The sequence below is a fragment of the Brachypodium distachyon genome, chromosome 2, assembly GCF_000005505.3.
Source record: "Brachypodium distachyon strain Bd21 chromosome 2, Brachypodium_distachyon_v3.0, whole genome shotgun sequence".
In the NCBI taxonomy this organism is placed as follows: Eukaryota; Viridiplantae; Streptophyta; class Magnoliopsida; order Poales; family Poaceae; genus Brachypodium; species Brachypodium distachyon.
Genome location: NC_016132.3, coordinates 22,866,317 through 22,879,897, shown reverse-complemented (window position 1 = coordinate 22,879,897; position 13,581 = coordinate 22,866,317). Strand labels below are relative to the sequence as shown.

Below are 13,581 nucleotides of genomic sequence, written 5' to 3'. Positions count from 1 at the left end.
TAGTGCACGAAATAGCCCCCGTAGCTCAGTTGGTTAGAGCGTTGGTCTTATGAGCCGAAGGTCGTGGGTTCGAGCCCCCCCGGGAGCAATGTTTTTTTTTTCTGTACAGAACATTCTTTTTCATCATCGTTTAGTTCCTGTTTCTTTGAATTTTCTTTTTGGAAAAATGCCGTTTAGTTCCTTTTTTAACTTGTTTTCTTTTCTGAAAATTCAAATCTGCAATTGGCTGGAAGGTGGGTGGCATGTAATCACTTTTAGTGGCGTATCTAGGATTTGGAGACATGGTGGTCCAATGGACAAATTTTCTATCCCAAATATGAATTACTACAAGCATTTTTTATTCAAAATATAAATTGTGAACAATAAATCTTGATTTGATTCAGTTTAAGTCTCGAAGAGAAATCGCGGCACTAAGATGCTTTCGACGGCTCATGGCATATGTTCGCCCTCTGATGGCTGCCACACGCGTAGCGTCTGGCTGTGAACTCTTTCGTTCTGCACTCCACGCTTGCAAGTGGGCAAGTTGCGATTGCTAATTATTCACTAGGGCGCTGCGTAGCGATCATTGATATCCTGGAGAGTTTTTTGAATTACTCGTGTGCTCCAAATATGCAAAGGAGGTATATGGGGAGTAAGCTTGAAATTTCGCTGGGAACCTGAACATGTATGGCTGTATTTTTTTGGTTGAATATACAAATGTGTGTGGTTTGTATACAAAATTTCCAGGGTCGTTCGTGGACCACCCTGCCCACCCTATGAATCCACCAATGATCACTAAGACAAATTTGGTCTAAGATTGAGTTTGGCATTGAAGCGGGTCATGATAATCTAGCCTTTTCAATCAGCTTTTACCTACTTTGTGTTTGCCTAACCAACTTTTTTATGTGTTCATGTGTATTTTTCAACATGTTATAAAATAAGTTCAGCATGACAAAATTTAGCAACGCTAAACTGAGCCTAAATCCATCACACTTTAGATCCAAAACATTGATAGGTCATTGCAGGTGTGTATCACTTCCTGTTTGCATCTAGTCTGTTTATTTGAGATTTTATAATCCCAATTAGAATTTTGCAATCTGCATATAGTTAACATTTTCATATGATGTGTCACTCTTTATCTATGCAAGTAAACGATTTGCACAATAAGTTTTCAGAAGTTTTTGTTACTCTTTTCCGTCTCTGCCCAGCTTGATCTAATGGAAGGCCATGTTCTACTCCATGTATTTGTATCCAGCTTGCACCGTGGACTCCCTTTTTTTTAAACTGTGGCAAAAGCTTTGCCTCGTCCCATTAACAAAGAGGAAGATTTAATGCCCAGCTTATTAGCAAAAGGTGGAGCAAAAGACGGTCACAAACACCCTCGTGATATCATCATGAACATCAAGAGTATCGCCGACCGTTCTGGCTACCAGTGCACACTCTACCAATTCATGACACCCATTATCTTCATTCTCGCTGATCAGATGATCAGTATTATGTAGTGGATCGGCATGTGGTAGTGCATGTAAGGCTAGAGAGATCAATCGATATGATGGTTGTAAGTCGTGGCTTTGGGCGACCTAATGATAAATTACGAGCACCTTTCATAGTATGTTGCATGTTGTGATCGATCACGTGTTTTTTTTAAAGAAAAGACTCTCGATTGCCATTCAATTAGAAAGAAGACATAATATTTGCAATCGGGTCAAAACAAAAAGATTCAAGGTGGAGGCGACAAAGACTGTAGACCTACAACACCTACTCTAAGGAGATGTTATATGTACGATACTTTTCATACGATTTCTGTACGACAAAGCACTAGCACCGTTGGATTAGCTGGCTATTTTGATCTCAATGGCTTGAAGTTGCATTGTACAAGGATCGGACTTTAAATGTCGTACGTGTATCTATTCCGCTCTCGGATCAATAGACCTCCCAAAGCCTCTGAGAGCAAGGCCAATGTGGGGATAGGCTAAGAGAAATGCTAGACATGAGTCTAAAAACTCCAGAAGTGCTGCAACATATCTTTTTTCTTCGCTACTACTCGTGGGACCCACGTTTATTTATTTTTCTCATTCAATTTCACTTTCCCCACCCAGAGTTTCTCTTGGCCCCACATAGTCCTCATCTTCTTCCTCCGCATCCTCCATTCCTCTTGTTCTTCGCCTCCTTTTTCTCTCCTGTACCCTGCCGTCTTCTCCAGTCCTCCTCCCGGCCGCTGCAGCCAACCACTGCTCAGCCAATCTTGCCACTGACCTCTCCGGAGCGGATGCTGCTGTGCGCGCGACGATGGGAGGAGGAAGGAACCCCGTCCATGGCAGGTGAGCCTCGGCCTCCTCCTCCTCCTGCAGTCCAGCGGCTCCAGCCCCTTCCTCCTGCCTCGATGGCCACGGCGCAGGTCTGCGACGGCCACAACGAGGGCCGAACGGAGCTGCAGTGCTCGTCCTGTGGGACCGACAAAGTCAACTTTGCTCTAAACTCGGGGCTTCGACTTGAATCGAGTCCAAGAAAATTTTCTTAGCACAGCATGCTCCAACGTTTAGACTCAATCCTATATTTTACTAGAACCTGTTTAGCACCCGGTTTTGACCAACGTTGGGCTTGCTCTAAGGAGGATCTTCTGGTGGACAAGTCAGACGCCACGCGTTGGGTTGAGTACTATTTGCTTCAGGTTTTTCTTTTGGAGACACAGGCTGACGACGTACTAATTAACTGAGGTGGAAACATCACGACCAATCATATATATGCGCATAACAAATTTAAATACTCCCTCTGGTTCTAAATTCTTGACTCAAATTTGTCCAAATATAAATATATTTATTCTTAAAAAGCGTCTAGATACATGTAATATTTCGACAACAAATTAGGATTGGAGTGAGTACAAAATTATGATTGGATACCATCAATTAGAGAGTGGACCGCAGTAGCAAGTTTAGCATGTGCAAGCATCTAACTAGAATCGTATGTGGAGACGTACTCACAGTTACTTCGTTAACTAGTTAAGTGCCCGTGCGTTGCAACAGAAGGATAGACATTCTTTCGACTGACATGCTGTCATTGTTTGTCATATGGTGAGAGCCTATCATTTTGTCTTGGCCATCTGATCCGAAAATACAGCTTAGATCAAGATCCCATTCCAGCAAATCACAGTACACAAAATTTGGTTAATTACCAACTTCAGTAATACATCTGCATCTTAAGAAAACGTTCTAATGCCAGCTTGTGCTGAATCAGTGAACTATAGTTGAGTGCTAATGTAGAATCTTGTCCAGGTAGATGATAGACATGTGAAAGCATAATTCAGTTTATACAGTAGCATAAACCAATTATGCAAATGTAAAATAATTATAACAAAAGGAGAAGACAAGGAAGTCTCCTTAAAGAATGTACATGCGTTGCCATGGAACAACACAATAAAATAACACTCTAAGTTGTCTCAACTCTCGATTGATCTTCAAATTCGGAGTTTTTTGCGAGCAACAACACTTTGGGTGGATATTAATTCTGACTTTCAAATTGGTGGAAGAAGAAAGCTTCTAATGGAGTCTCCATGCATATACAAGTGCTTTATACAAAAAAAAATGTGAAGAAGGGAGTAGCTCCACTACCACCAATTTAAACATTGTAGAAAAACGAAAGAAAGATTTTGAGCATAGATGGAATAACTCCATCTTGAGCTAGCTTGCCTAGATCTTCTAGATCGTCCGCAGTCTTTGCCATCTTCTCCCTGACAATACGCATAGTACCCTTCATCGGCAAGGTCTCGTGCTTCGTCCTGTTGATCCCCTCATGATTTTAGAAAGAAAAAACAGAGTCTAATATTTGAGCATAGATGGAATAAGAGATACATTGCAGACGCAATAACATTTCAGCATGCTTGGATAAAGCATAAAGCGCTTATAGGCTGCAGTTAGTAATTTTAATAAATACTCTGTCCGTTCCACAATTTTTTTCGACATGAATTATGGAACGGAGGGAGTACAGTAAAACTGACACAAAAACTTAGCCACTTACTACTCGACTACAGAGCTGCAGTATGATAGAGTTAATTATTCAGTGGGTTCGATATGCAAATGTGTCCCCAAGTTCTAGGTCTTTGCTTGGCTTTTGTTAATCAAAGATCAGTTAAACGCAAGAGATATGATGGCAAAAAGAAATTGCAACAAGTCCAATGTAACTTCTTACGGAATCTGAGGTCATTGCTCTCTAGAAGAGACAAACCACATTTTCTTTGATTTCCCCTTCAGTCAAGACTAACTGCCTCGTATTGGAATAAACTCAGTGGGGGTAATCTGAAGCCAACAACAAAATTACGAGGACAAGAATTCAATTCAAAGGGTCTCTTTTCATGAAGGCGTTTATAACTGCAGCTTGGCATGTTTGGAAGCAAAGAAATATCCTAGTCTTCTACACTGTTGCTCCAACAATCAGTAATTGGTTTAGATGCTTTAGGCCCTGTTTGTTTGGGCTTCAGCTTCAGCTTTTGGTGCTTTTAGCAATCTCAAAAGCAGTTCCCCCATTTACACATGAAGCTGAGAAGCACCTCCGGACGTGCTCTGAGAAGCACCTCCGGACGTGCTTTTGGTGCTTCTAGCTGAGAAGCATGTCCGGAGGTGCTTCTCAGCTTCATGTGTAAACGGGAAAAGTGCTTTTGAGATTGCTAGAAGCACCAAAAGTTGAAACAAAAGCCCAAACAAACAGGGCCTTAGCCAGGGGATGCTCACTCATAGCATTAGGCTCAAAGAGGACCACAGTCTCATTCACGCGCTGGTCGCTCAGACAGTTCTTGACGTCTTTTGCAGTGTTATTATTATAATCCAAAGAGCGACAAGTGATAATAAATAGTGAAGTTGTAGAATATCTAGATTGGTGATGTCATGCTTGTGAAAGATAGGCAAACCTGGCATGTGTATATAACACTTTCATCAAGCAAGGAAATATTCAAAGATAACTCACAAGGCCAATACCACTTACATACCTTCATCATATGCCAGGTGATGCAACAAATTTTACCAACCCCTTGAATCCTCCTATTGACCGTAGCCCTGGGGAAAATTCATCATCTGCCAGGTGTGGGATAAAGGGGAACTTGCACTTCGTATCCTTTCTGAGAATGCTAGAAACCCAGAGGCGAATAGTGCTGAAACCTGCAAACACTGACATCTTTGACAGTGACGGTGAAGCTGGCCATCTCGCTCCCAGGTCCAGGTCGTTGGTGATGACGTCGGCGCCGAGGGAATCGAGCAGCCCCAGAACCGCCGCTGCCGCCCCCAGTTCCGGGCCGCGGGTCGTGACGTCGCAGGAGGGCCTAGAGGCACTCGACCTCGCGTGGCACGAGGCCCCCTCCGTGCGCCACGCTGGAGCATGGCGATCAGGCGGCACTTGAGATGGGGAGGCACAGGAGCAGGAGACTGGGCAACGCGCTGGAGTAGGGGATGGGCGCCGGATCTGGAGGGTTGGGGTATTGGGGCGCTGGATCGGAAAAAAAGAGAAAACAGAAACGAGAGGGGCAGGGGATAGCGATGGTTTCCTTTTACATTCCCGGTGGCATGGACGTAAATTTGATGAAAGTGACGTACGAGGGTCCGACGTAACTGGAAATTAAGGAATAGTAAAGATTACTCCACCAAGGAGTATCTAGACAACTGAACGATGGCTGTGGCGAGTAATTTTTTCCTGGACGCGGACTCTCGCATTTACGATCGAATATGTTGCTACAGGAGAGGTGCAGTGCTTTAACCACAGTCCACAGCCTTCGTTCCATAATATAATGCACGCACGTATTTTAAAATTTTGGTTTGACCATCAATTAGATCAACAAAATGTGAATTATGTATTATAAAATTATACCGTCGTAAACTTTTTTCAGATCTGAATCTAGTGGTATAATTTTTATATCACATAATTCACATATTGTTAGTCTAATTGATGGTCAAAATTGAATCTCGAAATGCGTTAATACCTTATATTATGGAACGGAAGGAGTACTCCACGATACAATCTACGGTGCTTCTGTCCTACCTTGCCATTTTTTTTACGCTTTGTTGCTCTCCGCTGCGTAGGCAACATGCAGCTGTCAAATAAAAACATGCAGAGAGTATCACGTCACTCGCGCGGGTAGGTGGGCCGACGTGAGAAAAAACAAGTTTAGGCAAATAATTAGATTTACTGCACCATCTGTACAGAACTGCTCCCGTAGCTCAGTTGGTTAGAGCGTTGGTCTTATGAGCCGAAGGTCGCGGGTTCGAGCCCCGCCGGGAGCACCCTTTTCAGTTTCTTTTTCCTGTCTTCAATTTTTTTCTGCACAAAAACAGTCTTCGCTTAGCTCCTTTTTTTAGAACTTTCTTTTGACAGTATGTTTTCTTTTGAACTTCTTTTTGGTGAAAATGCAAATCTTGAAGTCTTTGCGACAGCCCGTCGTAACCATGTACGAATGCGCGGAACCAACCAAATTTAGTGTTTCGTTAAGAGACCAACTATCACGTGCTGTAAAAAAAACCAACTGTCACGTTTCGTTCACTAGTTCAAACTGAGGGGGATTCTGAGCGCCGCCCTCGGCCTCGTCTCCGGCATCGGCGCCACCCTCTTCTCGCCACCGCTGCTCTGCTGTCTCTACCGCCACCGCTGCTCTGCTGTCTCTACCGCCGCCGCTGCTCGAGGCCGCCGCCCCCGCAGCCTCGCAGGCTGCCCGCGAGCCTCCTCTCACTCTAGAGTCTCTCGCAGGCCGCCGCCGCTCACTCAAGCCGTCGGGATCGAGACCGCCGCCATGGCCTCCCTCCCCTGAGTCCCCTCTGCCTCGCAGGCCTGCCGCCGTCGCGCCCGAGGCCGTCGCTCTTCGGCGGTAAGGTCCAGCAGCCGCTCATGCTTCCCCGTCCCCGCTGCCTCTCCGGGAATCACATAAATTCTGTGCTCAAGGTCAGATTGTTTCATTAGCAGTTCACACCCATCTACGTGTGTGCTAAATGAACCAATATACGGACATCAGTGCTGAAGAAATCTTTTCAATAATGATAAGCATCAGACAGGACTCAGATTAGTTCCCTGACCTGGTGTAGAGAACAGGATGAGGTAGTCATGGAAGTCAACCAGATCGAGATGGAGTGCATCTGGATTCTGTTGCTGATTTTGCTTTGCTGGAGCCAGATCGGGATCGGCGCTCTTTTTCTTCCCCGCAAATTTTGGGCCGCCGCCGCCGCCTCTTTCGCGCCCAGGAGCTCCAGCACCAGCGTTTCTCCGTGTCGGCCGCCTCAAGCCGCGCCTCCGCACGCGTCAACCGACTCGTTCACGGCTACCAGGGGCGCTCGCACCCTTAGCTGCGGGATCGCGGCGCGACGATGCCGTTGACGGCCGCCTGCCCCTCATCTAATCCCAACTATTATCTTTCATGTCCCCTATTTCGCCTTAGGCAGGTCAAATCGACGGTGGTTACGAGGAACCGGGGAATACGTGGACGACAAAAAGATCGAGGATTTGGATCCCATTGCTCGAGTTCATATTGGAGATGGGATATGAGGAGGGAGAGAGGGGGAGTTCGTATTGGAGTTGGAGAGGAGGAGGCAGAGAGAGTGGGGCGAGCGAGGGACGTACGGGAAAAGCCCGTCCAATTGCAATTTATACATAGTAATAGATAATTTAAATGAGTTTGGCACTTAGAAGTCTCATATTTTTTAAGTTATATATAAGATGATGTATTTGGCAGTTGGATTTTAATCCAACGACAACACATTTGAGAGCAGAGAGTGAAGATGACACTCAGATCTTGATCCAATGATTTTGATGAGTCAACTAAAATTTAAGATCTTTTTTAAACAATTAAGCGACTGAGATATAGCCACACACTAATTTAAATGAAATATATTTTTATACGGAGATTTTTTGTATGACACTAAAGAATAAAAACGTCAACATTAATTACTATGGATTTTTCAGGATGTGTACCGCCTAATTGACATCCGAATGGAAATAAGAGATCAAAATAAATAGTCCATGTTCAGGGAGTTCATAGTGTGGAGGGAACAAAATAATGTCTTTGATTGCAAAAAAGGAGCTTAATTACTTGTGTGCAAGTCGCCATTGAAAAATCCTTATCCTTAAAATTTCCTATGTTAACGACTTTGACATCTGTTTAAATTCACATGAGTTAGTACGGCAATAGAATCTGTCACAGCGCTTGTGAGGTTCCACGGTGAACCTCACGGAAGAAGAAGAAACAAAAGAACTATACCCCACTTGTCATCCAGATGCTCTAACCCTTGGCAAACGGCTTCATGCAACCAAAATGGCAACTTTTGAAGCTACTAACCACTGCTTTAAATCGACAAATGCGTGTAAACTTGTTTAATGTTTCTTAATTAATTAACTGCTTGAATGTTGATTTTTAGCTGACATTTTATTTACCAAACTCTTAGACTCGTTTGGACGTAGACATTGGGAGGGTTCAAATTAATTGAATTGGACTCAATGCCAAATCAGCCTTTGCATTGAAATTGGATCCAATACCAATTCCATTGTTTGATTGTGCAAAATATTCATAGTTGGAATCAAGACAGTAGTCAACTCTAAAATTTTGTTTGAATGTATGTGTAATTGAATTAGCATCTCGTTCTCCTTCCTTGAAAGATCGGTACGGTCAACTAGAGGGGGGGGGTGAATAGGAGACTAACAAATTTTAACTTTTCTTTTTCTTCAAAGATACAAACACTTAATCCTACGGCTTTCTAGATTCTTTAAAGTGAATGCAACCGTAGTATGAAATGCAATACCCGAAGCACTAACCGAAGCAAAGTATAGACAAAGAAGTAAAGAAAGAAAGTAAATGGGCAAATATGATACCACACGGGAAGACGAAGATTTCACCGGAGTTCCACCTATTGGGATCAATGTACGTCTCCGTTTGGAGGAGTGCTCTACCACAAAGGGAGAGACGCCACGAATGCTCAGTCTATTCTCCAACTCACCACACCACAAAGGTGGGATGAGCTCTCACAACACCACAAAGGTGATGTGAGTTCCACTAATGACTTTCTTGAAGGCGAATGCCGAACCTTTACAAACAAGGAGAAGGGCACAAATCCCAACTAAATTGGAGGCTCCTTCCCAAATCCTCAAACACCTCCTCACAAGATTGGAGTGCTTGAAAAGACACCTTCCGTCTAGGCATCCCAAAATCCCAAGAGTAACAAAATCCACCAAGGAAAACGAGGGGAATCAACTTTTGATTTGGTGAAACCCTAGATCGAGCTATTCTCAACCCTTCCTCGAAGTATTAGCTAGGGGGAAGCACTAGGGAGAGAGATCTCGAGATTTGAAGTTTTGGAGGTGAAGAACGCTTGCAGGAATCGAGTCTTGAACCGTTGGGGACGAAGACCCTTTTTATAGGGATCCCCGATTTCTGCCGGTTATATGCAATTTCTGCACAGGGCGGTACTACCGCTAGTTCAAGCGGTACTACCGCGAGCGGTAGTGCAGCACCGGTACCATGCCAGTGCCGCTATATGTCAGTAGCGTTTTGCTACCTCATAGCACTGGTGCGGTACCGGGGCGGTACTACCGCGACCGGTACTACCGGCCTGGGATGACCGGTACTGCCGCCCTGGATAGAAAAAACAGGCAGAACCCTTTGGTTCAAGAATAGGTTTTAGCTAAACTTCACCGGTGGGATTGAGGCTATCTGGTGGGTGCAATTTGGTGGTTGTGTGTACGTGAAATTGATTCACCCAAGCCTTCCCAGATGGACTCCCTCTTTATAGTACGGATTTTCCTACGACTCAATGTAAATAAAAAGCCGTAAATCCTTCTACGCTTCTTTCCTTTGAGGGCAACGAACCGTTTTGCTTGATTCTATATAATTACTGAAAACACTTAGCATACGGTTAGTCCACATATAAAGTTGTCATTAACACCAAAACTCATTAGGGATCAAAATGCCCATTCAATCTCCCCCTTTTTGGTGCTTGATGACAACACAAAGATTTGCAAATAAAAGTATAACAATAAGGCTTAGTAAAGATATGCAATTGGCTCAACACTTAGCAAATAAAATATAGGCGGGCTCCCCCTGGCTCTATGCACTATTTAGATTTTGCTTTTGAAATGCAAAGTGCATATATAAGCTAGGATCAACACCCCACCTAGATTTTATAAGCTAATACTCAATTGCAAAGGATTAAAGATAATTCAATGAGAGCTTCACAAAGATATGTAAGGGATCATTTATACAAGATATAGAGCATACCTTCAAGAGGCATAACAAAAGTGAATGAACCCTACATGGACTTATCCAACAATATATAGAACAACGCTTCCATGAAGCATAATGCGTTAGATAAATCCAACAATTGAAATCATACCTCTTGCAATGAGATCTTGTGATGGAGCAATTCTATAAGGACAAAAATGGACAACATCTCCACACAAGATCGGTAAGACATGATTAAGTCAATTAGTCACAATGCATAGTAAACTCATATAGAATAAAGCAAGCCGCAAATATAGCAACACACAACACAAATACCAACCATGCATAAAGGTTCACCATGTCTCACACAAATACCACGAGGGGTATGTTTCACACACATTAAGTCTCTTACAAACTCACAAATAGTTCAAGTACGAGCAATAAAACCATGCAAATCCCCGCACTACTCTAACTCCTATAACTACTCTCCCCCTTTGGCATCAAAGACACCAAAAAGGGAAGAACATCCCAAGGGGCACACAAAGCATGGAGCCAGGGGATCACTCGTCGCTGCTGCCCTCTTCATCTTCATCTTCACTGGAGGCTGAAGGGGTGGTCGCAAAGGTCAAGTGCTCTTCCCACTTTGCAGTGCTCTCGGAGCGCCATTCATCCTCTGGAGTAGTCTCAGCCTCACGCCCTGAGCTCGTGAAGGGAATGTCCAATTTCTCACAAATGGCCTTCTGGGTGCGGCGAATCTCCTTGCTAGTGGAGTGGAGCTCATACAACATGTGCTCATGGTCTTTATGGATGCAAAATAGCTGACCAAACTTGCGATGAAGTGCAGCCATCCAACTCTCTTTCTTGCTCTTCTTTTTCTTCTTCTTCTCGGCCATCTTGCATTTGCCTTTGGCTTTGCTACGGGTCTGGACCACATAGTCCTCATCCTCAGTCTCATCATCAGCAGCCTCCTCTTCAACAATATCATCATCATCTCCATACCGTGACTTGGCATGTTCCTTGACCAACAGCTTCCTAGCAGTATGAATGGTAAGTCTGAAAGTAGGTGGCAAGACAATCTTGGAGAGGATCAAAGCCATTACATAGGGAGCAAAGGTAGGAGTCCTTCTCTGAATAGTCACAGCAAACATCTCATGCCAAAGGAAATTCATTACGTTCAACTTCTCATTGGAATCCTTCTTCTGATGTGTCATGATGAGCAAATCAACCATGTAGCCATGAATCTGATCCAAATTGCCACTACGGCAAGCAATGGTGTTTCGATACACCCGGTGCAAGATATCGTAAGTGGGCAAGAGAGCTTTGGACTTGCCAGCCTCGGCTCTTCCCGGAATGTACAGGTGGGCCATGTCATCCTTGGTCACTCCAGTGCACGTGCGAGAGACAATCCAACCACGGTTACAGTAACCTAGAATGGCACCAAACTCATCCCAAGAGCAGCTGTAGATGCAATCATTTGACATCCAAGTGATGGTCCAATAGTCATCCTCATGAAAGTGCACAGTGGCAAAGAACTGAGCAACAAGGTATGGATCAAAGTCTTGCTTGAATTGCATGATACGGAGCAAGCCAAGGTTCTCACAAATCTGATAAGCCTCATCAAAGTATCGCTCATCTCTCATATGATCCACATCAATGTGATGTTGCACCACAAGGTTGATCTCTCCACCTTTCCTATACTTCTCATTGAAGATCTGTTCTTGAAAGTCCGTATAAAAGTTCCTTCCAATCCCGATACCGGTGTTGACTTCCATATCCTCAGGATAAGGGTTCTTGTTTCTTTCCACCACAAAAACTTCAGGGTGCCATTTATCAATCCTCTTAGGATACTTGTGTATGGAGTAGAATAGAATGGTTCCTTAGATAAGAGACAGGCTTTAGGTTGGAGCACACACAAAGGGTGATACATTTGGATGTATATATACACTCACTCTTGCAAGATCCAAAATTAAATGCTAAGAGTTGAGTGCTCTCCAAAAATAAACATATATAGAGTCATAACTAATGACTTATAAGATTTGCAATGAATTGAGATGTCGTAGCACGGGGCTTAGACACCGGGGATGCGAGGCACCCCCTTTTAGGTTCGGCAGTGGGCGCTGGGAAATCGCTCCAGCGATCACCGGCAAGGCCAATGTCAAGCGTAAGATGCACAAGACAGTTTTTACCCAGGTTTGGGCCACCCTGAGGTATAAAACCCTACGTCCTGCTTCTGAGTTTGTATTAGCCAATGAACAAGGGTTTACATGTTCCCGAGGGGGGGGGGGGTCCCCGGGCGCTCTCTCCTTTTTGCTAAGTGCTATTTGCTACTTCTGCTAAAACTAATAGGAACCGAACCCTTTGACAGTCGGCGATGGTTCTCCTTTTATACTCAAGGGGATACCACAGGTGCCTTGATGCATGGGTGACAAGTGTCGAGCTTAGACCTTAGGCAGCTTGCCCTTGCTGCGCTAGCATGCATGCACGGTACAAAGCACTGTACCTAGGACGGTACGTGCCTTGGATTCACTGAGAGCCACTCACTGTGGGCTAACTTGACAAGGAACCACCCTTCTGTTGGAGCATTTAATGCTTGCTTGTGCCACACTCCTCGCCCTGACGAGTCCCTCGCACAGGTAGCCTGCCGGGGCGGCCACGTGGCGCAGATGCTCTGCCTGCTGGGCACCAGCCCTATCGTAGGCGCCAGCGCCCGGGAACACCCTCCCGGCAAGTGGCCTTCCCGGGGGGCGTCCTGACCAAGATTCCCTTGTTGCCTTCCGAGGTAACCCCCGCAGCCCGGCTAGTCCCACTGGAACGGTGACATCCCCAGCAGCTCGAGCGGTGCTACCTAGGGTGCTGTCCTTGTGGGGAGCACGTGGAACGACCCACGCGTTAGGTAGTGGTGGTACCCCGGGTGCCACTGGTGCGACAGTAGCCCCCCGGCGTGGGCCGGCAACGCCTGCTCCCGGGCGAACTCATCCTTGGCTGCTAGTCTCCGCCCACATTCCCCATGGCGCCCACAGCCCCAAGAGAGGGAAAGGCTCCAAGAATTCTGTGGCCGAGAAAGGCGAGAAGGCTCCCAAGAAGCTTCTCTCGGAGAAGGACCAGAAGAAATGGGAGTTGAGGGTCACGTAGGCCTTCTTCAGGCCCCGCTACAACGGCGAGGGGCTTGACAAGATCCGGCATGCCGTCGCCTCCCGGTTCAACGAGTACGGGGAGACGCTCGTCTTCTCCGCCGGTGTCGACCACCAGGACAACGACTTCCGGGTGTTTGCCCGCTTCATCCTCGCCGGGCTGGTGCCTCCATACTCCCTCTTCCTCCACGCACTCATGGCGGCGTACCAGCTCCGTGTTGCGCAGCTCCACCCCACCTCATTCTTCCTTCTCGCCGTCTTCCAATTCCTCTGCGAGGGGTTCGTTGGGGTGAT

At 45.4% G+C, this 13,581-nt stretch overlaps 1 long non-coding RNA gene and 2 other non-coding genes across 3 annotated transcripts; 2 read left to right on the top strand and 1 right to left on the bottom strand.

Annotated features, from left to right (window-relative positions):
- Positions 1-14: 14 nt before the first annotated feature.
- Positions 15-88, top strand: TRNAI-UAU. Its single transcript has one exon. It is a non-coding gene; the product is annotated as a tRNA-Ile (tRNA).
- A 3,384-nt stretch (positions 89-3,472) lies between these two features.
- LOC104582657 lies at positions 3,473-5,403 on the bottom strand. The gene is made up of 3 exons (XR_730521.1): positions 5,141-5,403; positions 4,958-5,024; positions 3,473-3,754 (listed from the first exon to the last, which is right to left on the bottom strand). It is a non-coding gene; the product is annotated as an uncharacterized LOC104582657 (long non-coding RNA).
- A 765-nt stretch (positions 5,404-6,168) lies between these two features.
- TRNAI-UAU lies at positions 6,169-6,242 on the top strand. Its single transcript has one exon. It is a non-coding gene; the product is annotated as a tRNA-Ile (tRNA).
- The last annotated feature ends 7,339 nt before the right edge of the window (positions 6,243-13,581 follow it).